The sequence below is a fragment of the Pleurodeles waltl genome, chromosome 12, assembly GCF_031143425.1.
Source record: "Pleurodeles waltl isolate 20211129_DDA chromosome 12, aPleWal1.hap1.20221129, whole genome shotgun sequence".
In the NCBI taxonomy this organism is placed as follows: domain Eukaryota; kingdom Metazoa; phylum Chordata; class Amphibia; order Caudata; family Salamandridae; genus Pleurodeles; species Pleurodeles waltl.
The window spans coordinates 525,025,146-525,051,101 of record NC_090451.1 but is presented as its reverse complement, the minus strand read 5'-3'; the positions used below and the strand labels follow the sequence as shown (position 1 = coordinate 525,051,101).

The 25,956-nt window shown below is 42.4% G+C and overlaps 1 pseudogene; it reads left to right on the top strand.

Annotated features, from left to right (window-relative positions):
* LOC138267145 (sodium-coupled neutral amino acid transporter 7-like) overlaps positions 1–25,956 on the top strand; it is a 79,192-nt pseudogene that overhangs the window by 6,951 nt on the left and 46,285 nt on the right.

Here is a 25,956-nt window from a genome sequence, read left to right as displayed (position 1 = left end):
TCCAGAAACTGTCTGGCGCTTCAGATTTTCATTATGCCTCTCTATTCAGTGTGCACCACATTTTAGTTATGTGTTATGGAGACCTTTTCTTTTTTAAACAAAACAAAAAACTGTCTGGGCTTTCCAGTTAATATGTATTATATAAATTGTCACAGTTTCCCAGTGTCTTACCTGGCTCTGCATTCTTGAATAAGCTTAGGATGCTCAGTCCTGTTATTCTGAATGAGTCCAGACTTTAAAAGGTGTAGTTGATCATCCCGCTTGAGTGCGACAGTAATGTGGCGCTAGGCCAGTGATAAACAATATTAATTGTCAAAATATTTCCTAACTAACCTTCGACTGCTCTAGGATCCCAAGACGACCCTTTGGATCAGATAGCATCAATAGAAGAGGTATTCCTTGTGGACACTACTGCACTTACATTTCACATGCTTCAGAGACCAAGCTTTACCAATACACCTTCTTCTTCCCGCCTATCTCATCCCCACATATAAGGGCCCTCTTTTTGCTATCCCGCGTACACTCTGATTTCAGAGAAAGTACTTGTGTAAACAAGGAGACAGATCTGATCTTGGAATGACAGAGGATGAATTTACAGGGGATACAGTGATCTACAGATTCTAAGTTACCCGCCAAGATCTGAATTTACAAAGAAAACCAAAAGATTCTCAAAGAAGGATGTGGCTTATGCAAAAAAATAGTCAAGTTAATTTCCTCTTTGGCAATTTAAAGGTATGTTGATCACTTGAGGTAAAGAGATTACTTGACTGTGGTTCTCTAAGATACTATTGTACACAGTAACGTGTTTGCAAACTTTGATGACACTGTCTATCTACAGTAGCACCGAAGGCCTCTGGTGGTCACATAGTGCACAAACAGCCCTCTAGCTACAGCTATTCAATGCAGTACTCTAGGGAAGTGGAGCTGATATCACAAAGCAACACCATAGAGCCACAGGAGGATAAAGAATCGCCTAACATGGAAGCTAGTCATGTTCCTTTTTGGCCTCCAGTGTGCATTAGACAGGGGACTGTACTGGATATCTCTATTTCCTCCTAGAACAAGAAACACTAGGCACCAGGGGTGAGACATCAGGCTAACAAACTTTGTCCTTTTGCAGTGTATGTTGGTCTTCATCATCAGTGGCTTGATCTTACTGGTGTATTGCTCCCAGGCCAGCAATGAGCGCACCTATCAGGAGGTGGCGTGGGTGGTGTGCAGCAAGGTGGCTGGTGTCCTTAGCAAGATTGCTATTGCTGTCTACACCTTCGGCACCTGCATAACCTTTCTCATCATCGTAGGAGACCAGGAGGATAAGAGTAAGTAAGGGGGAGGAGCGGAATCTCAGGCACAGTCTATCTATTCAAACTTGGGGAAATTCACAGTGATGCTCCATGTAATTCCATAGCCGTCAAACGAGTTGGTGTTACTGTTTCTCAACGTTTCTCTTTTTCTCCGGTCATTGCAGCTTTTGCGAAGACTGAGACGGGATCCTCTGAAGGCAGTCATTGGTACACCCACCGCAAGTTCACCATCAGTGTTTCCGCCATCTTGGTAGTCTTGCCCTGGTCAATCCCTAAAGAGATTGGCTTCCAGAAGTATGCCAGGTGAGAGGATGACAAATATTCTTAGAGGATGTTGGTGATACGGTGAGCTGGTCAGATAGGGGTGTGCAGCCTTGCATTATCCTCTGTTACTTTGCTGGTGCTCTTCAGTCCCTTCTTGCAGGTTGCACTGGTACTTCAGTACACTGCCAGTGCGCGTGATTCCTCTGCAGCAGAATCCACTGACAATGCAGTCCTGATATATAAAACGCTTGTAGTTCCATCAGTGAGATCTTTTTATAACGCGCCCAGCGAGCATCAGCCTTTATTTGCAGTAGGTCTGATATTATTTTCTATTCCTGAGATACTCAGATGAATGTCAGTGCTTACCAGTCATAGCAGCATCACCTTCCATACTGACGTAAAATACAGCAATCCCCAAAGTGCTGCCAGTGCACTTCAGTACTGCCTTTGCTGCAACTGTGATGACATGTTTCAGTACTACGATCCCCAGAGCTCTGCCAGTATACCGTAGGTTTGACCTGCAGCACTCCAAATATTTTATTCCAGTACTGGGATCTGGAGATACCCGCCAATGCATGTGTCCTACTGTTAGTATGCATCTTACACATCAGAGAAGGGTTACCTGCAGAGCATACAGCCAAGTTTCATCAATGCACTTTAAATCTTAGCCTCTCTGGGCTTGGACGTTCTAGACTCATTGGCTCTTTCCTTCTGTCTCTTACTTACCGTGCCCTGAGGGTGATTGGCACCTGGTACGTCACCGTCATTATCATCATCAAATACTTCTGGCCCAATGAAGCCGTATCTCCAGGACTCATTCCTACAAGGTATTTGTGTGTGCCTGTGTCATCTCCTCAGGGCCTGCCCCTTTGTTGGCATATTTGTGCTTTTCTTTTGGCTTTTCACCGATGCATTTCTGCGCTGACATGAGCCTTGCTCACATTTTGTGCATTAGTCGGTCTTCCTTCACAAGTGCAACACAGCATGTAAGCAGTGAAAAGGGACTACATGTGAGTACAACATCAACAACATAGACTAAGAGAAGTAATAGTTCCTAAATCATAAGCAACGTGTTCTGAAAAAACGAACGTGGGTCCTCGTAAATGAATCACTCTAAAACATTAATATCTTATACCACAAATTTGTATGTCGGATGTTGCAATTATAATACATTAAAGCCACACATATATAGACCACAGTGTAATAATATTATTACAATCATAGAATGATATATAAAACACATTGGTGCTGTACCTTTTGAAATAAATGCACTTTGAAGTCACTGGATTACCTATGTCCCTTGAGTTTACTATTGGGAAATTAAGATAATGCAGCCTCCCGTACATGAGAACGTGGTACCCAACCAGTGGGGCACCAGCTTAATGCAGGCTCGGTATGATCATATTAAATGTGATTTACAGGAAGTAGGGATGATGGGGTATTAACTGCACATCGAGCCCCTTCCGTGTTGCTTATATTGTGTATTAGATTCAAATATTATAGGCTTAAACCACAAAGCTTCCCCATTACAAAAGGAGATTGGTAGATTCCAGATGCGAGGTACTGTGCCTGTCATTACCAACCTCTATGAAATATTATCACTATTAGGTTGGTAGCATTCCGTAAATAATGTATTACATGAACACATTAGTAACATCATCGACTAGATATAGGGTTTCATACAAAATGTATATTTGACCGAAATAAATCCACAAAATATCTATAATTGCAGGTTCCACATGAACAACTGTTTCAAGAATCCGAGCAAGTTATGCATAGGTTCACAAATCTAATTTCTCTTATTACAATCTTTATGATTCCCGATTGCTCTACAGGCTTCAAAGAGCTCTGAAGGAAACGAAACACGCCAGCTGTGTTTTTAGAAGCTGTGTTTGGAGAAACATCTCACTAATTTGTAGAAACTTTCCACTACGGCTAACAGTTAAATCAATTTGCGACCAGGAATAAAGACCTGTAATACAACCTTTTAAACTAATTATACATGGATTACTCTGCATAGCTTGATTGGATACTTCAAACAGTTCGTTTGGCACCTGTGCTTGTGCATGTATTTATTTCTCTCAAAAAGAAATGTGTTATCTTGTGTATGTCTGGACTGACATGTTTATATAATACACCATTTGGGCGCTAATGGATGCTGTTGAAAGCCCTCTGCTTGGAAATAACAGATGACTGGAAATGAGAGAAGGGTATTTGAGAAATCAGAGATCAAGCCCCTCACTTGGCTGATTGAGCATCGGGGGAAACTGAGGCGGGGGACCTTTGTAACAAAATGGGTTCTGTCCATTTAATCCACCCAGAATTTTCGCTTTTAGTTTACCTGGTTTTGGACTTTTTAAAATTGGGTGAGTCTCAACCGGTGTCTCTTCCACCGTTAACACACAGTGGATTGATTGCTCAAGTTTACCACCAATGTCCGCCTTTTAAGATAATGCTGCTGGGATACAGCAAGTGTTGGGCATGCCTGGCATGTGGACACAAGCGTGCTCCTGTGCTGCCACAGTCCTGCAGGGCTATGACCATTTTGGAGGCAGGGGCTGTACCGGCTATAAAACCGCTCGTGACCCAGGAGAAAGTTGCTTGTGGTTCTAGCTCTCTAGCAGGCTCTCAACGTCCTGTGACTCACCTTGGCATCTTCCTTACCTTTTGGTTCCTCGACATCCTGGAGTGTGCCGGCATCCTCTGCAGCATCTTCTCTGCGTAGCGGTGGCTCCATTGCTGTGGGGGTAGGTTATCTGTATTCTCAAACTTAGCAAACCTGTGAAAGACAAAAGGAGAAATGAGCAACTATTGGGTAACGCACTGCGCTGCACTCACGAGTAATTATGACATGTGATTTTCTGGAATTCCTGGAAACTTGCACTTCTCGTGGACTCTTCTACTCTAAGTTAAACCTGTGTTTGCATGACAAAAGGACATCATATTATGTGCACATATTGGTAATTACTACAAAAATAGGCAGACTAGTGTATGCAATTTTTGAGTGATAAAGACATGTTCAGTTATTACACAAGCATGATATAATGCTATTTTTTCTGATATGCTGGAAGGTTATTTTTCATGTTCTAATATTCTTTTCTCTCCATGTCTACTGCATATATACTTGCATATTGTGCCTACTTGCCTGTTGTTATTTTAGATTAGTTTCTTCAAGTCATTCTGTGACTACTCATAACGTAGGTAGGTGTGAGTGCTATTCAAGAACATTTACATGAAGAGTGAATAGTGATGGTGGAAATGTGATTACAGATATAATTTGTATCCCTTAGTGGGTGTAATCAATTCCAGAGATCTCTACTTTGGCTCCTAAAAGGTTCTTCTATCCAGGTGTAATGATATTTGTATTTTGACCACTGACTTCTGGTCGCACCACTTTGTACTTGACTTAGCTGTCCACAGTCACACTAGTGATCATCAGTTACAGACTCCATTTTGTATTCAGCTTAGCCTTAGCTTCACTGCTTCACTGCCATGTTAAGGGTACGAATAGTTTTCCGTACAAACATGTTATGCAAAGCGTTTTCTATTTCTGCGTGTTCTCTTTCTCACCGAAGAGCTAGGACATATTATCACAGAATTGCTAGAACATAATATGGAGGAGTAAGTCAGTCAGCACGATAAGGATGGTACAGCAGGGAACGGCTTAGGCTTGGGAAAGACACCTTGGGAACCTGGCCACTTCCAGCCTGTTTCTTCCAACACTGACCTAAAATAGCCAGCATTTTTTAATACTTCTTGAGCCAGCGGGGGTGGGGGGGTTTCCAGAAACCTCTTTCTTAGTTTTTTTAAGATATAAAAGAGACCCTGATTGACAGTAGGAGATTCAGAGACCTCAATCAGGATTTAGACGTTGAATGCCTGATATATATTTCCCGTGAGGGTAGAGATCTCTCTTTCTCACAGTCAAATGGGGTCATCGGCTTGCTGGCAGGAGAAAGATGAAGCACCAGACAGGCCCTACAGTGATGCATTTTTATTAATTATTTGCTTTGCATTGTGTATGAATATATATACATATATCAATATAAGTGTTTGTATCCTTGCATGTATATATTTGCTGTTTATAGATTGAAGATTCTTTATACTTGGTCTTACTTCATTGTTGCACATCTTAAAAGTACACTTTTTGCTATTTAAGCCTTCCTTCACGAGCCTTGCGAAAAGCTATGATAAATGTCTTCTTCAGATTAAGAAGTGCATTCCAGAGAATCTTTTCAACTCCTTTCAGTGTGTATATTTTGGCTCAGTCAAAAGTAAGGCAAAACACCAGGACATTTAACAGGTGGGAGAAAGGGGAACTTCAAGTAGAGTAGGTGCATTATAGGATTGAAGCATAATAGAGAAAACTTGACTTAATACTTGATTAAGGATCCCTATTTCATTTATTATTTATAATATAGGCACTGAATCGGAGACCACCAAGTTTGGCAGAAATACCCCTATAAATCTTCCGAAGACAGGAGCAGTGTTTGTTTCTCATCCATTCCCCTCTCCCCCATTGGACTGGCTTGGTAGCTTGGTAGTTGGGCTCTCCTCATCTACAGGGGAGTGTGGACTATACATTGCTTCTTCCTACCTCTCTTGGAGAAATTCAGGTGAGATCTTGACAGCAAGGGTAAGGGCCACTTGGTTGGTTACATGTGAGCACATGTGCACACATGTCAGGACTTGAACAATCTACTCGACCACTCACATTGGCGAGTCTTATTTGATCAAGTCGAGCTATTTTTAATACTTACTCATCCCTTATGGCGAGTTGACACTAAACAGGTGTTCTGTTCAGTTGAAAAGTGGAGGGGCAATAAAAGATGCCTTTAAATCTTGTTCTTATGTCACATTTACTTTTTGTTCACAGACAGAGGTCAAAAGTTAGTTTTTCTTACATTTAATTTTCCTTCTGACTGCAGAGTTCCAGGACTTTGTAAGGTGAACTATGTGACCTGCTGCTTAGAATGTGAAATAAAAGGATATAGGGTGTCAGGTTTTTCCTAACACACAATATTTAAATGACTAAGTCAACTGTGCAAACATTTCAAAATATATTTCAGTAGTTGTGAAAGTCCTTTTTTATATTTCTGTGTGATGAAAAAATATACTAGGATGAAAACAATCAGAATACTTAACATGTTAATGTGCAAAGGATATGTTTTCTGAAACCTAATTTTCACAGATTGTTAATACACTATATAGTTTTATCAGTAAAGCTGCAAGTTAGTGGAGAGGTTTTTGGACATTTCTTGGAAAGCTACTGTGTGTAGATGACAATATGTTACCACATCATTGTTTAGTAATATATTTATTATGATTGAGTGTTCAAACAAACTGAGAAACACTCCTGTCCTGATGGCTATGATGTTAGTAAACTAAAAGAAGTCCTAGGTTATGTGGGCTAGATTCTTGTGATGCATGAAGCAAACTTAATCTACTTAATCAAGCAAAAGAGGCTTTTTTTGTACTGCAGAAATGCTGAGCTCACATATTTGAAGGTGCAATCATATGTGAAAATTAAGAAAAAGGCGACTTTGTAAACTATTTGCCAAGGATCACACAATTTGAGACCCGTTTGCGGGTCAAGTACATTACAGTTAGGTCGAGTAGATTACTTAAGTGACTCAACCTGCAGGTCTAGTAACATTTTTATGATTTTTCGAGCCCTGCGTGTGTACATCTGTAAAGGCTGCACATGTGAGACTACCATTGTGCGCAGCCCTGTAATTACACACAGGTAGCCTGGCACAGAGGGGACTCTGCAGGGTTAGATATGGACCTGGGGTATGCCTTATATCAATTGACACTCATAGGGAAAGTAAGTATGGTTAAATGTTTTGTCTGAGATGACACTTCATTATCAGCATGGGGTAAATCTGCCTTAGTGTGCAGTTTCACTTTCCTTTGGCCTACAAAGTCCAGTGAGGTATCAAACTGGGGTAAAAGGTATGTGCCAAGTTCAAATCTACAAGTTCCATAGAGGGTATCCGTACACCTTATGTATCATCCAGAAGTGTCATATTTCTCTGGCTCAGGATCTGAGCCCAGGTCTTTTGTCACCATGCTGGGCCAGGTTAAATAAATTGCTCTTCAACAGAAGGAACAACGGCCTCCCCACACAAAGCAAATAACAGTGCTTCACTCAATTCCTGAGGAGGAAGGAGTGGGGAAGAAAATCATCACCTAATAATTTGCTGTCACGCTGTACCAGGGTTGCGGCAATCCTGGCCCACAGAACAAAAGAAGTAGCCCAGACGTCTGGAGCCAAGAAAGAAGGGAACTCCTCTTTGAAGTTGCGATGGGAAAGTCCCTGGCAGTGGTCAACGACAGATGTGACCAGTGACTCCTGTGTGGCGCTTTCATGAACTGTCCAATCATGCTGTGCAGGAGGATTGGGACAGGGGTGGAACGGTAATGTTGCACTCTGGGATGAGCCAGGGGTGCCTGGCTTCTATAACTTTCCACCTCCACTTAAAAAGTCTTGCACAAGAGGAAGAGGGTGTCTTTTATAGGAACTGGACACTGGGACTGGACAGCGACACACATGGACAACTGGAAGGAGGTATCCCCTGATGCCCTCTTGGACTAAGGACTCTTACTACGGTTGGACCCCAGGACCAGTGGGTCTCTCTCCAGGACCAGGAAATCTGGTCCCCCTAATCCCTCTAAGGACAAGTTGGGGGAAGAACTGGACATCTGCGCCCAGGAGGAGAGCTGCACCAGAGGACACAAAAAGGCTGGCACAGGGAGCCAGTGGAACCAGCTCCCTGCATAGTGTGGAGCCTTAGTGGCCTATGGAAAAGGCTCAAAGTGGCTAGGGCTCGCCACTAGGCGCAGAATGAGCCCAAGATCACGCAAAATGGGCAAGCATGGCCCAAGATATTCAAGGGAGAAGAAATTGACCTTTGACCCCCCCCCCCCCTCCCCAAGCTGGAATGGAGTGCATAGAGATTTGCTGCCCGAAGCCAACACATCCCCACTTTGGCCCCGGGCGGGGGGGTTGATGCAAGGAGCCTTTTTAAATTAATAACCCTAAAATGGGCATAGGGCTCCCCTCCCCAGAGTTCTGGAGGCCATTGATCCCACAGCCTCAGCTAGTTTATGGATATGGGGTCCCAAGACCCCATCTCCGGGCCCCAAGCCTCAAAGGAATCAGAGGAGAGCCATTGTGCCCTCACCCTCAAAAAAGAAGAAGGGCCGCAATGCCTTTGCCTGAGAGGAGAAGGACAGGCCCAGGACCTCATTTCCAGGCCCTAAGGATCTGCCAGATGTGGTGGGTCTGCCCCTACTCCTCATGCCTGTGTATGTGGGGAGCGGGACAGCCACCACGAAGGAAAACTCCCTGCCAGGGCTGTTTGGGGGGGCTGGCTGGGCCAACCAGAAGTCGGCTGCCCATGCTACCCCCCACAAATGAGGCATGTGGGGTGCCTGGTTGGGGCCGGGCACCCCTTAGGACCAAAAAAAAAAAAAGAAAGCTGCGCGGCAACACAAAGAAATGTGGCCGACGTAGTTCATTAGGGATTCCCTCTCCCTGTAAGGGAGCGCCCCATAATGTCCTGTAGCGGTGAAAGTGACGTTTTTTACTGCTTGCGGCGGACAGCGTGGAGGGGTCTGCAGGGGTGCTCAGCTCCTCCCAAGGAGAGTTAGAAAAGGCACTGACCCTAAGTTGACATGGTCAAACAACATTTTTAAGCTCTCCCCAGGTTGGAGCTTCAGTTGTGTATCCGGTAGGGCAGCACCATCTAGGGATTGAATCTATGGCTACATTCTATGTGGTCCAAAGTTGTTTAAAAAAGATACAGATACCTGCTTTATGTATGTACAGTGCTTTATTTACATATTTTATTCACAGTGCTTCAATTAAAGTGGTTATATTGATGACAGTAATGATTATTCCTGAAAGGTTGCAGTGTTTTATAAATTCTATTGCGTGCATATGGTTTCAATGCTTTATGATTTACACTGACTGCAGATGGATTATGGTTACTCAAGGCAGTGATAGAATGACTACACTAATGCTATAGTCATATTTCCCTATACTTAATCCACAACTAATACTTTTGGATCTCAAAGTAACTTGCTACTTGCCGAAAGCGCTTTGACGCCTCATTAGGGGTACTAAATGCTACATAAATGCAGCTACATTTACATATCATGACATGCTTCTCGTCTTCAAATGTGGTAATGTTCACCTGATTTAAAGTGATCCCCTCCTATATGTTTATGTGCTCTATTGTACAGGGAGGAGGGTGTTGTGGTGTTTGGGGTCACAACCCTTTAAGAATCAAATGTAATGTTACACAAAGGGATTTCCACCACCATATGTAAATATTTGTAAATTACTGCATAGTATTAAGTAGTGTGTGTAATAAATGTATTTTTCGGAAGCTCCCCCCACTCCTCAGGCCGTCTGGCTACACCTACCCCCTCATGACGACTAGCGTACTACTTAGCACAAGGCCCTCCCCTGCCCTCGGAGTAGATGCCCGACCCCTCCCCAGACCCTGCCCTAAACCTGCCGGCACACATCTCAGCTGTAGTTCGTAACCCCCACTGCAGTGACTCCCCGGCACCCCCACTCGCTACCACCATCTACTTGTAACCCTGTTCACTCACGCTTACACCATTGTACATACTTGACTCAGCCCCCATTCAATGTAGAAGAGTTATATCCACTAGATAACAACATGCTGGAACTGCACTCCCCTAAATGCATCTAGCACAAACTGCATGTGATCCTCCAAGAGACACAAAAAAGGGGTCCCTGGAAAATCAGAAGAAAAGAGATAAACATCTACCCAGACTATACGAATATGATACAGAAACAACAGGCAGCATTTGCCGCAGTCAAAAAAGTCCTCCGTCACAATGGCATAAAGTACACACTGCTATACCTGGCAAAACATTGGATCGAACATGAGAGAAAAACACACTTCGTGGGAACATCTCCAGAGGCCTGAGAATGGAAAGAGATGCAGGGTCTTCGCCATGCCAATGGACTTGGAAAAGAGAGTGCCAAGGCTTCAACTGCGGGCGGGTAAAAAGAAACGCAGAGGATCAGGGGCCCGGGCGGGACCTGCCACTGTGCCATTACAGGAAGAAATCAAGGCTGCGCAAATTAAGGCTGTCCGGGACCTCAGGGGGACAACCGAGATTCGGTTGAGTGACAGATGGAGGGAACTAGCGGTGGACACCAGAGGAACTGGAACAGAACAATCGGGGTTTGGAACGGAATCTGAGACGAATCTGCCGCCTCAGGAGACCCCAATGACAGCAGACCTGCTGGGCTAACAGATACTTTTTCAAAACACTAATCAGCAATACTACGACCATGCCCCAGTGGGAACGGGCAGAGAGGGGGCAGGGGAGGGCATCAGGGAGACCTCCGGGCCTCCTGTGTCTTGTCCTATCTCTCCCCTCATACACCCCTTGGAGATGGGATGGCAGAAAACGAACAATGGACAGCGAAAGACAAACTACGATGCTGGCAATGATCCACGCCTTGGAAAGACATACAATGAGGAACAAGGATCTCCAATTAGGAGTTTGGGTAAACACATACCGTGAATTGAGGGGGTGGTTAGTTCTACAATCACAGCACAGTAAGGTAGGATGGGGAGGTAGTTGGGAGGAAAGGTTTACAGTTCAATTCAAACTAAGGGGGAACACGAATTCGAGTCAGTACAAAGGATATGGGGAATAAACGGGAGGACAATCCCATAAATAAAAACAAACTACCCTCGATAACACCATTACCATGGATAACGAGAAACTATCCATCCACTCATGGAATGAAAATGGACTAGGAAATAAACATAAATAGAGCCTAGTACATAAAGCCGTACCTAGATACAAATCAGACATGATATTTATGCAAGAAACCCATCTTGTAGATACACAACATAAAGCTATGGAGAGGGGTAAATACAAATTAGTGGGACACACGCAATTTACATCCGGCTCCAGAGGGGCAATGATACTTATTAAAAAAGGCCTTCCATTTCACACCACACGCACGTGGGCAGACCCACACGGTTGTTACATAATAATACTAGGGACATATTAAAATATGCCTATACTATTAGTTAATGTATACCTACCCCTAGGTCTGCAAGGAGCGGTGCTGCAAAAATTGGTACAATACTCACAACCTCTCCACCGGCATCAAAACTAATGGGAGGTGATTTAACAATGGTGATGAATGCGGAACTGGACAGAGCTAGTAAATCGAGGACAGGATGTCCAACAAGAGGGAAATTTAAGGGCTTTACACATGCAATGGGCCTATGTGATGGGTGGAGATCTCTCCACGGACAGGAAAAGGGATACTCATATTATTCAGCTGTCCACGACACTCACTCTCGATTGAACTATTTTTTAATCACGGCAGACATGCTACCAAGAATTAAAATGGTGGAATATCAGGCTAGGGGGATTAGTGATCATGCCTCACTACAGATGACAGTGTCTCTGGGACCCGACCACCAGAAAAAGGATGGCGGATGCAAACGTGGCGACTACAAAATGTGAAGGTGGTCGAGGACCTAGAACAAGTCACTCAGCACTATTTCCTGAGAATGAGGGGTCAGTACAAAGCCCGGTAGTCCTATGGGAGGCCTATAAAGCCACTGTTAGAGGTGAGATTATAGCAGGAGAAGTCAGAGAAAGACAGCAAAGAGAGAAAAGAATGGTAACACTAGAAACTGAACTCATAACTCTGGAACGGAGATACGCAACACAACCAACACAAGATATTAAAAAACAGATGAAACAAAAAAGGGAGGAATACAATATAGTAACCCGACACAAAGTACGACAACAATACCTATTACAAAGTAAATGGCTATATGAGGCTGGGAACAAAGCAGGTAAACTGTTAGCATGGTTGGGAAAAAATGAACAAAGTGATTCCCTTATCGGGGAAATTTGGACAGCAAAAGGGGAGCCTACAAGGGATCCCAAAGAGATAATGGAGGAAATGGCAGCCCAAATGGAGGATTTTTATAAATCCCGCATAACTATTCCAGAGGCAGAAATAGATAGCTTTATAACTGATTGCCCCATGACACATCTATCCCTGCAGCAAACTGCGGATCTAGAAGAAGAGATCACCGAAGTTGGCAGCACTAGGTCAGCTACAGAAAGGGAAATCACCAGTGCCCAATGGTTTCCCAGTCAAGTTTTTTCAGAAGCTCGTAAAGAGGCAGATACCACACCTGCATGCGGCATTATATAAAGCTGTTGAAGTCGGTGAACTTCCACCCGATATGAGAACAGTGATGATTATCCTCCTACCTAAACCAAACAAACCCAGAGACCGGGGGATTCCTACCACCCGATCCCATTGTTAAATGTTGATGTCAAAATACTGGCAAAGACACTGGCAATCAGACTGAGTAAGGTGATGACGACCCTGATCCATCCGGATCAAACTGGGTTTATACCTGGCCGCTCTACAGCCCTGAATCTCTGAAGGCTTCATAACAACCTGGCCTTAATAACACATTCGACTAAAGGAAGAGCAATCCTCTCCCTAGATGCCAATAAGGCATTTGATTCAGTAGAATGGAGATATATGTTCGGCATACTGGCCAAGATGCGGTTCGGCCCGAAATTCGGGAGATGGGTTGCGTTATTATATAAAAGACCAACCACAAAAATGAGGGTAAATGGATACACATCGCAGGAGTTCGACCTTCACGGGGGGACCAGGCAGGGGAGCCCTCTGTCGCCGATGCTCCTTGTGTTGGCAATCAAGGGACTATCCAACTGGATAAGAATAGACCCACTGATTAGAGGATGGCCCACCAATAGCAATAGTAAATTTAACCCTGCATTCAGCCCAGCAACCAAAACGGTCATACAAACTTGGAAAAGACTCACCAGAGAAATGGGATGGACCACACGCTTGACCCACAAAACACCTCTGTGGGAAGGAACCAAACTACCCAAGATAAATACCGTAACAGGTTATAAGGTTGGGACAGTATTGGGATAACGTATTTAGCTGACATGTGGCACGCAAATGGGGTGGCACCCTTTTCGCACCTCAAAAAAGAATACCAAATGTCAGACACACAATGGTTACAAACAGGTGGTCCTGAAACGTAGCATCCCCGTAGAAGAAGAAACACAGGAAAACACCCCACTAGAATTGAGACTTCTAGAGGGGGAGAGACAAAAGAAGCTATTATCACAGACTTACGGTACAATTAGGAGACATACACAACCCTCACTATCTAATTTATGGGAGCGATGGAAAAGAGACTGTAAGGAATTGGAGGAGAAGGATTACATGGAGGCATTAATCTTCCCGTCTGAAGTGGCTATTCCAGCATCCCTCAAACTAATACAAATTAAAATACTACATAGGGTATATTATATGAGGTCTCTGCTCTTTAAGATAGGCAGGGTAGCAAATTATAAATGCCTACGGGGATGTGGGAGTGAGGGAGCATTTTACCACATGTTATGGACCTGTCCCGGATCGCTAGATTCTGGGAGGAAGGTGGGAGGACCCTGGAACATGTAACAGAGACTAACATCGAAATGGTGCCGGAGTCAATGACACTGGGGGTATGGGGCCACACCGATCACACAAGATATCAAAAACTACTTATCAATTTAGGTAGCATGATTGCAAAAAGAGACATAGCTAGGAGATGGGGATCCGGTATAGCACCAGGCCACGATGAATGGTGGGAGAGTATGGATAGATGCTGAATACTGGAAAGAGAAATATACAGAGATAGAGGCAATGAAAAAAAAACAAGAAGATATGGGGGAACTGGGAGATGGGATAGGCCATAGCAGACCCTGAGGGACAACTTGATATCAGAACTAGTGATGGAAGGTGAGAAGAGAGCTAGGACAACACCATGGAGATAAAAGGAGGCTCAGAAAGAATAGAGAGGGTACGACAGGAAAGTTATGTATTCCCAACAAAATACAGGTCAGAGAAGGGGAAATCTTATGATGAGAAATGTACCGTAAGAGGGGGGGGAGGGGAAGTTATCCAGTGAATATTACTATTATGTAGTCACTATAGTTGATATGTTGCTTGAGATGTAAGCAAAATATTATTGCAGTTCATTGTATTACACACGAAAATAGCAATAAAATGTGTTTTTTTTTTTTTATGAATAAATAAATGTACTTTTCCTTTTCTAAAGTAAAATCACAGAAAGGACAATCATTTATTGAGTGTTATTATTGCGTTCTGGTGAATGGTGATTACTAGCCAACACAACCTTAACTGAGTAGGCCTTGGACTGCTCTGCTTTGCTACCCTGAGAGAGTCAAGTGCCACCGTGGGATCTTTAGTTCCCAGTTAAGAGGATCATTCTGGAGCTATTCAGGCCTCACAAAGAAGTGTGGCACAATGGTTAGAGCAGCAGACCCTAAAGCAGAGAGCTGGCCCAGGACCAGGGTTCAATTCCCACCTCAGTGCATCTTGGGCTCAATTCCCTTGGACCAGATCATTCTTGCCTTGGTGCCTAGTCTAATTAACAGGTGTGACTCTGGGCAATAGCTTGCTTAATCTCCACAACAGCCCTCACAGCACTTAGATGCCTGGCTTCACCCTGGGGCTGTCCAGGAGTGGGTGCCTCACAGGGAAAAGCCAGGAGGGGTTTCACAGCGGTATGTGTACAGCGCCTTGAGACCCTAACGGGTGAGTAGTGCGCTATACAAGTGCAAAGTTTTACTGTTTTTTTGTTTTACAAATAATGGCCCATTTTCTTACAAACTTGAATACCAGACATGGTAAATGTGGAGTGTTTCAACTCTGTATCCTGGAACTATATTGTACTGATTAGATCAGGCAGCAGGGGCTTTGTAAACATGATACTTTTCTATTTGAAGCAGTGGTGCTGGAACAATACTCAGAGTGCTGGTTATCAATATTAGATCACTGAAGTCATAGGGATTGTGACTAAAACAAGGGACAAACAAAGAACACATATCACAAATAAGTCACTCCCATTCCTTAGGAGAGTGGGAAGGATGTGGTATATAGCCGGTGGTGCTTTTTGGAGCACAATGTTGAAAATATATTACTAAAGCAGTGGTATTGAATTCCTATTGCCCAACACCTTGGACATATTGTTTGGAGACAAGGACATCAGGATTTCATATATATTTTGTCCTTTTTAACAAGTAGGCACAACACCCTGCTGCACAAACCAATTGAATGCTAGTTCGAAGCGCCACATTATGGATCTGTGGAAGAGCATTGTTTGCAGTTGAAGTAAGGTTTGTATCCATATGTACATGCTGTTAGAACGTGTATTTATGGATCGTTAATGCTAAGTCTTTATTAATAGAATGAGAGCTGTGAGCTCAGCTTGCACTACCGACAGTGGTTAGAGTATACAAATGTGTAAACACTTTGCAGAATCTAACAATTTGAGGCTGCCTTTAATGCTCTCCGAATGCTCTTTGATTAAATGCAAATACAAACAGAAGCCTGAAAGTAAGATTGATTTTCTGCTTTCAGAATGACATGTACACAAAAATAGCAGAAGAAAAATGATTTGCTTAAGTATGCAATTTTAGGTAGCATTTCTTTGAGGCATCCTATAGTAAAATGTGTTTGATACATGCTGGTATTTCCAAACATGTTGATAATGGGAAATTAGTATAACAGCAGTTCTGGCAAGATTATGGGAAACATGAAAATAAACAAGCATTGGCAAAGACAACTGATCTGGTGGTGTTTGCCAGCCTTTTGGTTTTCATAAAAATGTTATTGTTGTGGGAGCTTCAGGCTAACAGCAAAAATGTTTTTTGGTCTCAAAAAGGACACAATGCCAAAGTAGTACCTGGAACTGAAGGAAACTATTTTGTTTGATGGTGTGCTCCTTGTGAAAGAGCAGAATGCTGTCACTCACAGTGAAGATACATACATATATTGGATGGGGAGCTTATATGGGGAAGCTCCAGATGTGAGGGGTGTTAAGACCAGAAGGAGACCGTACAACACATAAACTTACTTGAGCTAAAACAGTGTTCCTAGCCTTATAGGCTTCTTAGAAGCAGCTGTGGGGAGAAATCAGTACATATTCAGGTGGACAACACAGCAACAATGTTCTACCTCAGCAAACAAGGAATGTCAAAATCCATTGCCCTTTCGAGGCTACCACAAGAGATATGGTAACGGGCCATAAACAGAGAGATGACCATAATGATGATACATCTACCAGGAATAGAGAATGTAGAGGTGGACAAGCTTAGCAGACAGGCATCCACCTCACGTGACTAGGAGCTGAATAAGACATTAATTGAAAAGGTATTCAGAAGGTGAGGGACACCAGAAATAAACCTGTTCGCAACACCAGAAAACACAAAGTGCCACTCTTTTGTATCCTGACATCCACACTGACACCCCATAGGGAATATACCGCCAATAGATTGGTCAGGGAGGTTTGCTTACACTTTTCCCCGATCTCACTGCTACCAATAGCAATCAACAAATGCAAACAGTTGCAGGTGATTTTAATACTCATCTCTCCACAGTGTGCAAGACAGATCTGGTTTTCAGATCTAATAGAGATGGCACACATCAATGTGAGAGACTAGCAGCGTTACAAGACCTGCTCTCCATGCAAGAGGCGAAGGTTCTCCACCAGGAACCAGGCATACTGAATCTAGCAGCATGACTCCTGAAGACATAGTGTTTGGACACTTAGGACTTCCTCAGGGAAGAAAGACGACAGACAGGAAGTGCTACACAGCCAAGTGAGAAAGATACACAAAGTGGTGCCAGAGATCTGGCCACGTTCAGGACAGGAAACAAGACACTACAGTATTCAGAAACCTCACACACCTGCTAGACAGCAAGCTAACCTATGCGTGACTAAAGGTGCATCTGGTGGCGATGGCGGCCTATACAAGAGATACATAGAAAGAAGCTTCATAACTACACCAATGATCAAAAGATTTCTAGAAAGGGCCAAAAGAATAGCCCCACCAAGGAGTGCACCAACACCTACATGGAGCCTAAATGCGGTGCTGACTCAAGTGATGGAAGAACCATTTGAATCACTCCACAAGGCCACCCTAAAATTCATTACACTTAAACAGCCTTTCTAATTGCAATGACATCACTCCCTAAAGTAAAAGAGTTGAAAGGACTCACCATTCAGGAACCATATGTGCAAATATAGAAGGACATAGTAGTATTGAAGACCATCCATGCTTACTCCCAAAGGTCATATCCTACTTTAATATAAACCAGACAATCCAAATACAGAGTTTGTCCATGAGCCAAAGTCTTAGGCACAAAGAGCACTGCATACATGGATGCCTGATGACCGATAATGTATTATATGGAGAAAACAAAGTCAATAAGGAAAGGAAAAGAGCTCTTCATGTCACTCCATCCATCACAAGGTGGATTACTGAAACAATAGAGATGTGTCACAAGGGAGTCACCGTACAGCTAGAGACTTAGCCAAGAGCACGTTTGCCACAAAAGAAAGGGGGCGGCTACAATAGCCTTCTTGACAAATATTCAGTTAAACGACATATGAACGGCAGCCACATGGTCGTCAGTACACACGTTCACAAAGCACTACTTCATCAAGGTGCAGGTGAACAGAGAGGCAGAAGTGGGACAGAGTACTGAAACATTTGCTTAAAAAGCGCAACCTTGTTTCCAGCACAGTCTCTACAGTGGAAAGAAATGCTGCAAAATCAAAGCACAGCATTTGAATCCAGAAAACGTTGACTCTGCAAAACAAAATGGTTACTTACCTGTAGAGGTAGTTTTGCAGCTTGAACAATTTTCTGGATTCACATCCGACCCACCTGCTTCCCCAGGAAATGAGGCAAGCAAAGGTTAACAAGGGACATAAGGAATACACAGCAAAGAAGAAACCCACAAGACACCAAATAAACAGATGATCGCTGGGGTCGCTGGGGGCGGGGGAAGAATCTGAACATGGCAACCACGCATTGAGATGTCCAGGAGAGGCGTCTGACGTCAGGAGTGGTTGGACTAAGCACAAAATGCTGAGTTTTTGCCCAACCAAAAAAAAAAGGGCGAGATAAGGGAACAATATAGAAGAGGAGAGTTCCAGACCCAGCCACTGGATAGCGGAATAATGAACAGCACATGAAACCAGAAAATTCTTCAAGCTGAAAAACTACTCCTACAGGTAAGTAACCATTTCATTATTTGCTGTAGATGCATTTTTAACCCTCAAAGAGTTGTATTAACATAGCAAACTGGCATGAGCACTTCTGCTTTGTTACCATTCAATTGTTTTTTTTCTACATTTTTGTTGCATTCCCAAAGTTTATTTTTCCCTCAATCTGTTCAAAACTATACATACATTGCAGCCTGACAGGAAGTTGTGAAAAAACTGCAAACACAAGTAAAATCAGAGCATGCCTCTTCTGTGTTCCGTTTAGCCTGGTGGGCTAGTCTGCCTTTCAGAGCGGTCTGGTCGTCGTAGTGTTGTTGATCTCTCCTAGACCATCAATTTCCGCTCCCTTTCAAGTTCCTTGCTTCCTTCTCATACGTCTGGGCATTTTCCTGCCCAGCAACAAACTCACTTCACCTTGTCCACTTTAGCCTTGCAGTCTGGAAGCCATAGTACTCATTGTCCCGTATCTTTTTCAGTGTCAGCAGTTTTCAACTTACTCAGTGGAATGAAGTTCCACATTATCCGGGTCTATCGTAAGTAGGATGACCAGATCTCCTGGATTTCTGCCGATAGTCCCCATGTTTCAGGGTTTGTCCTCACAGTTTTAAAATGATAGTAATGCTTGTCCCAGTTTTGAAAGTGAGGGTTATAGGAGCCCGAACATGAGTTAAATGTGCATGCTCGCATTTCCCTCTCTTTACAGATTATATAACATATGTGCTACTGTGCTGCCTCGCCTGTCTCATGCAGCACAGTAGGTATTAAAGAGAGATGATCCATGTGGAAAGGCACGTCAGCCAAAGACCAGGCTCATGGCCATCCTTTGGACTTAATAACAGAATGGCTGAGGGAAAGGGGTTATTTCTAGGCCTTGGTGAAATGTTAATTACACCATAGTAATCGGAGTACTTTTGATAATTTTGTATTACTGTTGTGCCTCGAAATTACCAAATAATATATGATTACACCATCTGGCATAATTTAAAGTAATTTGGGGGGAAGTGCCCACCTCGAGCAGCGAGTGGCTGCTGCTGTTCATGCTTTGTTGCATTTAGTGCTATTTTCTTTGAACAATTATCCTTGGGTTCATTTTGTACACAAGTGTATGTTTATGCTAAGAAAACACAGCTACATTCTGGGTTATGCTCCTCACATAATTCTGCATAATCTTGTGTAATTTTGCATAATGTTCACCCTTAGTTATTTCATAAAACTTTATTTTGCAGTGTTTTCATCATTTAGCTTTTAACTAAACAGGGCTCAATTGTATTCTTAAATTAAGTCTGGACAAAAGGGCCTGGTAGTTTTCTTTTGGGCTCCTTGTAAAGAAAATGTGAACAATTCCAACTAGGATGCCATATGTATTTTCTTATCATCTTGACTTGCAGAAGCATAAACGAAACCTTAGCCAGTCCTGGTTTGATTATAATTTATTTTGGGTGCTTGGACTTTGGTTTATACCATTTCGAAAGCAGGACTACCTGTCCCAGAATGCATCCTAAAGAATACAGTGAGTGAGAGTGGAAATGTGTAACATCAAATTCCAATTATCTTGTTCTCTGGACTTCCAAAACCTTCCCAAATATGGCATAGTGTGTGTTGGGTCTTTATAGTTATGGTTAAAGCGTGGAATTGTGGGTTCTGGGGTTCCGTGGACAATGGAACCTGGAATGGAGAGAAGGAGTAAGTTGGGTTTTGCTGTGAAGAGGGTGAGGCGGCTACTTCTCTCGTCCTGCTGTGTTACAGAGACTGAAAAATACACTCATCAGACCTTGTCTGGGTTCTTTTTCTAGTGTAAAACCTCTGAATCACTGGTCTTTTTATTTACTTCCTATATCTAGCTTGGCTTATAAGACTGTGGATGTGCAGTATAGACCTTTGTGTTTGTGTTCTCTACCACAGTTGTCCTTCCATGTCCAGGGTCTGGCTAACTTTTCGTCCTACTTCTATGTCCAAGGGTTGTCTGGGTATTTAAGTCTTGCCTAGGCAGAGCTTGGGCTGTCTCTTTGTTGTATTAAGTCTATGGGCTTTGAACACGGCCAGCACTTTTGGTTGGTCGTTTAGCCTGCCCTTTGAAATTCCTTTGCTCTGGTTCATAAATAATGTACATCTGTCCCGCCTTTAGGTGCTTTGCTCCCTTCAGCGAATTTTACTCATTGATCCTTTTGGGTGGCCATCTCTGGTCATTGCTGCCTCCTTGCTCGTACCCTCTCCCTCCAGTCATTGCTGCTGTCCTTCCTGTGCTGATGCTTGTTTTGAAAGGGAGTTTCCTTGCACTGCTCTTTGTTGGTCATCTCTGGACATCTATTGCCTCCTTGCTCACACCCCCTCCATTCTGTCATTGCTGCTGTCCTTCCTGCAACGCTGCTTGTTTTGAAAGGGAGTGCAGATGTAAATATACTACTCGTAACTTATCTCTGTGAATACCTAAAAGTCGTAAACTTAGACTTTTGGTCTAAACTTAACATAAGTCTAAGATTACCCTTGTGAATCAGGTCCAAGGACTTAATAAACAGGTAATTTATTTGTGCTTCGCGTGTAGCCCCAATCCATAGCCTCAATCCACATAGAGTCTCAATCCTTGCGCTGCCTGTGGCTCGCACTGCCACCTTCACATTCAGTGCCAAAGATTTTTAATCCATCACATTAACACCTCACTTGCTGAAAACCATGACTTTAACAAATGGCTCTTACCCTCTCTTTCCGCCCATTTCCTTTATTTGTTCCCCTATGAAATAGATCCAAAAAAGAAACACTTTTGCCGCAAATGTATTTTTCTGACATTTTTCTATTCCAAAGTGCAGCCTCGGGACGGAGCGAAAAAAAAAGTTTCAGAATACGAACAATAAATAAAAAAACAAAATAAAGCAAGACAGAGTGGTCGCAAAGTGGCCAGATTGGTTTAATTCGCACCCACACACATTAGCGCCACTTTACAGAGTTTGCCAGTGAAGTGCTTCTTTTGTTTTCTTGTCTTTCTTTGAAAAACATTGTTTTCCCCGGGGGAGGAAGTGCACCATTCCTATAGGTACTCCAATACTTGGTTGATGCGTACACTGGAAAAAGTTTAATGTCATCCTTATCAGCTGTTTTCCTTTGCTGAGAGTTTAAATGCGTTACAACATCCTGCTTGCTTAATGTTACCTGCTTTTCTGCACATGCTTGAAATACTAAACACCTTCATGCTGCACACTCTAATGCTTTTGTTAACGCGTCCCTTTATGTTAATTTATACACATTAGGACTCGTTTTAGGCCGATGAATCTTTGGACCCAGTGGTGAGACTCCGTAAGACGAGATAACTGATCAATATACCAATCAATACATTGATAACATTTTCAACATATAACACCACGATATATTTCACTTTACACATTAGTTAAACCTTTTGACGCAACCATTACCTTTCAGTCATGAATAACCATACCTTATTGAAGTTTTGTGAATTTTATTCCCTATTGATTACAATCTAATAAATTAATCAAGAACAAAGACATAATCATAATTGCGACATTAATGCAAAGATCTCCAACGGAGGATAGTAACATGAAAGATTTAACAAATCTAATGCGTAAAGCCTCGCAAGTATTTAGTTCAGCATAACCTCAAGTCAGTCACGTCAATTTTGTCTGTCAAGATGAATGCCTCATCTACCCACTAATTAGCATCGGCATGTTGGGCTTCATGCAAAAACAATTTAGAACACCAATTTGGAAAACATCTAGCTAAGGTCTCTAATCAAAATTATACAGCAGTTGGTACCTAGAAAGAAAAGGCAAAATAGATTTCATTAATGATAGTTACCCTCCTCGAGATAGGTCAGCATACAGGATCAGTCTTCGTCTCCAGGACATCAGTTAGATCACCGTCAGTCTATCTAAGTTAAAGGCAAGGGACACTCTCCCCTTAAGGGGGAAAAGTGCAACGGGGCAGTCTATGGGCAAGGATGGTTCATTAAGTCTCAAGTCACCAAACAGAGTGACAGAGTTTCCGGATGCAATCGATATCATTCCCTACCTAGGTCTCTCGAGTCTCCTGTGTCATGGGTTTTTATCCCTTTTTGAGGATACCTTCCCCCAAAATTCTATTGGTCAGTCACTATACCCCACTATTGGTAACCAATTAAATTATACATTAAGTAATGCATTTGTCATTTCTCGATATTTCTCTAAAACCTAATTGGTCTTCATAATTGACGTTTTTCGTAGGTGGCATATCCGGGGTTACTTCATTTCCTTGGCACACACTTCGGGTCAAGAGTTCTCTTCTCCTCGCTTTATTGTCCTTGAAAGTGTCCATGTTTGTTGCAAAGCCTATAAAATTTATAATAAAGCTACTAGCATGCGGATGAGAGAGTTGGGCATTGTTGCGACTAAGTAAGAAGAAAGAACAATCGCTGGGTCATGGTCTTTTGCAAGTCAGCACACTGGAGAAACAGAAAAATATGCTTCAATATGAGAGTTACACAGCTAATTCTCGACTCACGCTAACTTAAGATATACGAGTTCTAATGAATGCGGTTTTATACGTGTTAATGTGCTCAGTTGTAAATGATTATTTCTTCTAGTTAACATTAGTTTACACAGGTGAACAATTCTCCACGTTTATTAATACATTTCAATTATTAATGCAGCATTGTTAAACATAAGCATTTCACGTCTATAACATGTAATATTTAAACTACGCTCTCTCAGTCCCTCCTCTGATGACGCTCGTCATCACACAATCTTTTGATCTTAATTTTTCACCTTGCGAATGATACGCATTTCAACATCTTGCCCTTTATGTGAGCTTTCCCATATTTCATTGAACATTTTCTCTCTTTCACTTTCTTCATTTCTTCTGGTTCTTTTAGTCCAATTTCTTTTTATTTTATCATTAATTTTACATGCCCCCCCATAATCCTAATAAACAAACTAAGACAATTAATAGACCCAACATGATTTTTGCAAGTACTCCATTCCAAATGTTGGTAAACCAGCTTCCCACTCGGGCAATTCCTTTTCCAAATTTCTCCCAAACACCAGGTTCTTTCAGATCCTTTAAATCTGTGCTATCTCTAGTAAGGTTAGTAAGCATGCTTCTAATTTTCTTACTGTTATCGGGTATATATGAACAACAATGTCGTTCATTAAGCATTTTGCAAACTCCTCCACTCTTTGTTAAAAGAATGTCTAAAGCAAGCCGATTTTGAAGAGTCATAGCTCTTTCTGCAGCAAGTTCAGTATCCATCAGAAGTATAGCTCCTGTAAAATTTGTCAGCATGTTATCCACAACAGTAGACAACTTTTGAATTTTCATAGAATTCAAGATAACCCCTACTGATGGGATTATAGCTCCAAATATGTCACCAATGACAGCCGCCACTGATTCTCGCTTTTGTCTAGTATGTAGTATTTCAGACGTTTTAGGTATTTGCTTTAAGTCATCAATCTGGTATATCTTTGGGAATACTATTCCCAAATAACATGTCCCATACCATCCCTTAGGGAGACGGTAATATGCATTTAACCCACAGATGTAATAGATTCCAGGAATCGCTGGGTCTTGTCCATTTACTCTGAAACAGAAACACATGTCTACATTCACTCGTACCTACAAATAGATTGTCTTGATCAGATTTTGGCCTATATATACATAGTCTACCTACATGTAATGCATCTATAGCTAATTTGCCTTGTGTTTTAATTGCCGTGTAAGCATAATCATTTGCATAAGTACGTTTTTCTAAGCCTCTTTCTAACCTTTCCTTCAATGCCTTGCGTCTATCATCTGTGTGATCTAAAAAGCTTTTCTCTACAGGAGACAATAAGCAAGTCAGATTAGTGCGATGTGCATAAGCAGTTCCAAATGTAAGTGTTGGCTCAAAGAATCCTCTAACTATTTTAATATCATCATATCATAATATTTAATATCATGCTCTTTAGCTAACTTATTTAAGAACTCAATCACAGGCACAAAAGAAAACACAACATCCAAGTTTGAATAAAAGTATTGCACATGCTCCTGATTATAGAATCTTGTTAATAGCAAGCTGCAACTAATTCCATAAGTAAGAGGGAGGCTATGATAAGTAACTCCCTCCTGCACACATGAAGGAATTTTAGTACATACATAACAATCTTTCGCATCCATAGTTTCCACATATTTGTTTAGTAAGCGATAGAAGACATTAGTAGAAAGTTCCCCTTTTGCGTTAGTTCCCTCATGCAAGTGTCTTGCGTCTTGCTCAAACCTCTCCCATGGTGATAGTTTAGAAGTGGTAGTTTCAGGTTTTGAAGTTGCGTTAATAGTCTCTTTCTCCCTCCATGGCATTCCCACAATCACTCCTACAATCATTATTGCACATACAACACCTATTATAAGACCTAACCAACCACACACTTTACTTCCTTTGCTACTATAAGCCATGTTTGTATAGAATCAGAATAGTAGATCAACAATCAACTCAAGAAGGTAAACTCTTTCTGCGTATTTTACAGCGTCTTCACTCACTCCAGGACCCTTTTCGTCAATTCAGGTTAGCAGCTTGTCGTAATCAGGTTTTCTTAAAGTCAAATCCGGTTTAATGTCATTTTCCAGTAGTTTTCTAAAGTCTCTTTCTCTTTTCAGCTTTCACGATTTCAATTCTATCCAAATTTTCTTGCAGACCACCTTCAGGTACCATAGTATTGGCCTGGCACCTCTCGATCAAAGCAGAATGCTAAGAATTCTTGTTGCCATTCGGAGGTTGTAGCATATGCCCATTCAGGACCTGTGTATCTTCGGTTTGCTATTCTCTTTCTTTTTAATTTTCGTTCACCTTGTTGTTCTCCTTCACTTAGATCATCTACCTGGAAAGTATCACTTTCTTCTATTATTGTCTCGTTTGCTATTTCCCTTATTCTGAGATGTGGCTTGTCTGGCCAATTATCACCTCTGTGTGTTTTGTTTCAGTGTTTTCTTTCAGGACGTTGAACAGCACCCTCCTCTTGTGATATGGTGTTTTCTCTTGACGGACTTGCAACTGGTTCAACTTCTCCATCTCTATCGTCTTCCGGTTCTACACTGTACTCAGGCTCTGAATTGTATTTGTCTGCTTCTGGGAGAACCTCTCCTTGTCTTAGTTCTCCTGCTGCCTCAACTGAGATAGGCTCTCTGTCACCTCTCTCGAACTCACTGTCAGCTTGAGGGACAAGGCTGTTCTCAGTGGGCTCTCCCGCAGTCTCAGATCTTTCTTGACTGATCTC